The sequence below is a fragment of the Aptenodytes forsteri genome, unplaced genomic scaffold, assembly GCF_000699145.1.
Source record: "Aptenodytes forsteri isolate BGI_AS27 unplaced genomic scaffold, ASM69914v1 Scaffold127, whole genome shotgun sequence".
Lineage (NCBI taxonomy): Eukaryota > Metazoa > Chordata > Aves > Sphenisciformes > Spheniscidae > Aptenodytes > Aptenodytes forsteri.
Genome location: NW_008794711.1, coordinates 578988 through 583175, shown reverse-complemented (window position 1 = coordinate 583175; position 4188 = coordinate 578988).

Sequence of the window (4188 nt, the reverse complement as noted above, 5' to 3'; positions counted from 1 at the left end):
TGCGGGTACGCTGCGGGGTACGGGTTTTGAAATCCCGGGGGACACCCCTCTCCGGCACCCAGGGTCACCCCGGCACCGGGATCCCAAGGGATAACCCCTTACCGGGTGCCAGGACTGGGGATCCCCCAAAGGGTGCCCTACTTCGGGCACCCAGTTTGTAGCCCCCCCGGGAGTGGGATCCCAAAGGATGCTCCACCTCAAAGCCCTGGTTCAGGCTCTGGGACTGGGTTCCCAAAGGACACCCTGTTTCTGGCACCCAGGTTGCACCCCAGGACCAGGATCCCAAAGGATGCCCCATCCCCAGTGCCAGGACCAGGATCCCAAAGGATGCCCCATCCCCAATGCCAGGACCAGGACCCCAAAGGATGCCCCATCCCCAGTGCCAGGACCAGGATCCCAAAGGATGCCCCATCCCCAGTGCCAGGACCAGGATCCCAAAGGATGCCCCATCCCATGCACCTGGGCTGGAAATGCTCTTACAATCGGCTCCAGCTCCATGCAGGACTCCTGGAGGGAGCCTTGCAGGCTGCATCACACAGGCTAAAGTGGTTATTTCTGCCTTAAAATGCCCCAAACCCCGCGATATTCAGTGCCAGAGCCATGCAGGCATCGCACTTCGCTGTTCCGCCTTCGGGACGGTGCAACAGGGCCGTGCGCTGGCAGCAACCGGTTCCCAACCAGGGCCGTGGGAGCCCATCCGGATCCAAAACCGCCCCCGGGAAGGGGATTGAAGAGGAAATAAATAAAAAAAAAACCCCTATCTGCCTGGAAGCAGATGTTGCAGCTTGGGGTCACGGTTACCTCCGAAACGGCGCTCAGCCTCCAGCCTCCGCTCCCAGGCTGCGGGTCCCATCCTGCCCGTGCACCCCACGTCGCTGCGGGGAGGGTTTGGGGGAGTGCGGAGGTATTAAGTATTCCAGAAGAGCAGCGGCGTTCGGCCACGTCCCTCCGCCTTTGTCTGCTCCTGACCTTTCCCAGTGCTTTGTGGCTTCTCTGGGCTTTTTTTCTTTTTAAGGAATTTGCCTAGAAACAGCCCACACGAAGGGGAAAAAAAAAAAAAACAACCCCCAAAACAAAGCAATAATCTAAACAGCTGGTTTAGCAAAACAAGCAAGTCTTTACAACCACGGATTGTAATCGGCCCTTTTCTTTTCCTATTTTTTTTTTATTTGTATGTAAAATATGAGAAGTTCAGGAGGAGCCATCTGGCTTGGGGAAACACTGACTCGGCAAAAGCGAGCCAGGATGGGGGTTAGTATTTATATTCCAGCAGCATCTTCGAGGGCTGGCGGAGATGAGAGGCCCTTTGTCACAGGGAGAGCCCGGCCGCGCCACACAATGGAGCAGAGCCGGCCCCGGCCGCCCGCACTGTGCAAACCCCAGCCCCAAAACCCCAGGGATTTAGCCCCGAAGAGAGGGAAAGCTTCTACCATAGCCCCCAGCCGGAGGGGTGGATGGATGCAATCGGAGCAAAAGGGGAAAAAAAAAAGAGAGGGTTTTGCTGTGGGCACCTGCACGAGCACAAGGAGGAACTTGGTTGCAGAACTGGGATTAAATCTTGATTTTTGCGACATCCTGCCCGGTGGGTCAGGAAGGATCGAGCCTGGACGGAGGCGTTTATTTGCCAAATAAAAGGAATTTGACCTGCTCCTGCAACGTGAGAGGCCGGGACAGGCTGCCAGCTCCTCCTTACCCGCACAGCAGCTGTGAGCACGAACCCAAGAGGAACCAAACCCCTGTGGAAGGAACCCAAAACTTCTGCCCCACCGTGGTCCCGGCCAGCTGCTGTGAGCCCGAGCATCCCTCCTGGCTGCGAAAAATCTCCCAGGAAAAGGATGCTCCGAAGTCAGAGCCTGCGTTTAGCCGCACAGGGATGTTTCGGCACCTGTTTCGCAGGTTAAATCAGCGTTTCTGTGCTAAATGCCACGCAGGGAACGTGGTTGATGCCTTTTAAACCATCGGTTTCGATGGATTTACTTCTGTTTCCGCTCCCATAGCTGAGCCTGGAGGTCAAGGACCTCAGTCAGACCGAAGCATAAGGCACCAGCTCCAAGATTCTCCAAAATTCAAGTATTTCCCCCCAGACTGAGCAAGCATCCAAACTCCCTCTTTCACACCCTGGCAGCTTCCCATTATTTCAACTTTAAGACCCCCAAGCTAATTGTCAGTAAATACCAAACAATATTACGCATTTGGATACACGTTAGCTTAGGAGCATCTGTTAGCGGTTACGCAGCCTCCGGGAACCAGATGGGAAGAGACGTGGCTCTTGAAACGGCCTTTACTCGTACCTAATACGTGTTTCTTTGAAACACGGTCGCTGTCCCCATTTGAGGATGTTTCAGTCATTCTGAAAATCCTCAGGTTTTGAGATTCTGCCTGGGGTAAAGCCCTTCGTATAGGGTCGATGCAGCTGATGCTGAATTTTGATCCGGGCAAGATACAAGGAGAAAACTCAATTTTATTTCCAGAGCTCTGACCCAGTAGCACAAAGGATTAATCAGGATTAAGATCAGGGCCGTTTTCATCACGGACCCAAACCCAGCCCCGCTCGAGAACGATTAGAAATCCCTTGCCCTGGTCAAACAGCTGCTCCGCCAGCTTTGATACCAGATCTACTTTCACCCCCTCTCGCTGCCGATTTGGGTGGCTTTTTGCCATTTTTGTTCCCATCCGACTACACCATTTTTGGACTAGTCGCCGTGGGCTACGTCTAAGAAAGGTACTTGGGTGTCTTAATTCCCCTTAAAATCGATAGTAGCTCAGAGAGCTTGAAGGCTGACACGACATCTAAAGGTGCTGTGTATCCTCAGCCAGACATTTCCAGGTCCTAATTCACTGCAGGCAGCTACCGCCCATCACTGGTGCTCCAGGCTAACATTAGGAATTTCGTATCACAGCTCCAGATAAAACAAAGGAGTTCATTAAATGGTTGGGGATGAGGCAAGGTGCTCGTCAGCTTTTTTCTTTTTCAATGCTGGTGACGAGGCAAGACGATACTCAGCTAATTTATCTTTACATGCTGTCCAAGAGCAGCGACAGGACATCTCCAGACACACCGTGCCCCGCGGACCCTGTGCTTTGGGCACGCAGCAGCCTTGACAAGGGGCCCGGGAGACGTTGCTTTGGCCACAGATTGCCAAAGGTAAGGCAAGAATTTAGACACGTTCCCAATCCTAAGGCTTTACCCTAAACCAGAGGTTATTTCTCTGCTGCGAACTCTTGCCGCTCATATTCTTAACTGGACAGAGTAACTCAAAGCCTCTGCTCAGTGGAAATTACTAAGAGAACGTGAAGGTTGGTTTTTTTATTTTAATTAGGAAGTTAGTCACTTAAGTTTTGCTGCAGGGACGTGGCTCAGAAACACATCAGTGCCGCCCGTGCAATTGCTTTTACAGGGAGTTTTGCTGCCCCTTGGCTGCCCGAGAGGTGGGGAGCGGCGAGAGGGGCACGGGGTGGGTGGCGGAGGGGGGACAGGTCCCCACGCCGCAGCCGGCAGCTCCTCGGGGGTAGATCTTGGAGGTGCCTCAACTGAAAGCAGGGACAGACAGCAAGTAAGATATACGGACAGTAAGCAGTGCCTCTTCCAAATAAATCAAGGGAGTTTAATGCGTCTTCGTGGTACGAGCTGCAGGCTGAGAGCTGGAAGGGTCGGGAAGGCGTCTGGGGGTTGTATTTTTGGGTGGCGCTTGCTACAAAGAGATGCTTGGTCTTCACATCACCTGGATTCCCAAAACGTCGATTGTCCTTCGAAGGGGATGTTTAAAAGGAAGTGTAACGCCACGCTGCCAAGTTGCATCTATGCCCGCGTTTATTTATACTGAACAGCTTTAAAAATACAGAATAAAATAGCTTTATCTACTATTATTCACAACATCTGGTCCAAATATTACATTTTTAAATATTTGTTTAATGAAGCAATGTTAGAAAAAAAATACGAAATTAAAAAAAACCTCCATAAAAGAATTACACATCTCAGAACAAAAACAAAACAAAACAAAAAACCTCTTGCTGTTTAACAAAAGAGTTTTACAGCCAAAGTCAGTCACAAAGAGTCATGAAAAAAAAAAAATATTTATCCCCACTGCCTAAGAACAGTCAATAGTTTGTTACGCCGAAGGTTGTTATAAACAGACAAAGTATAATAATTTGGACTGGCAGCAAGATGATTTACCTAGAAAGATGTAG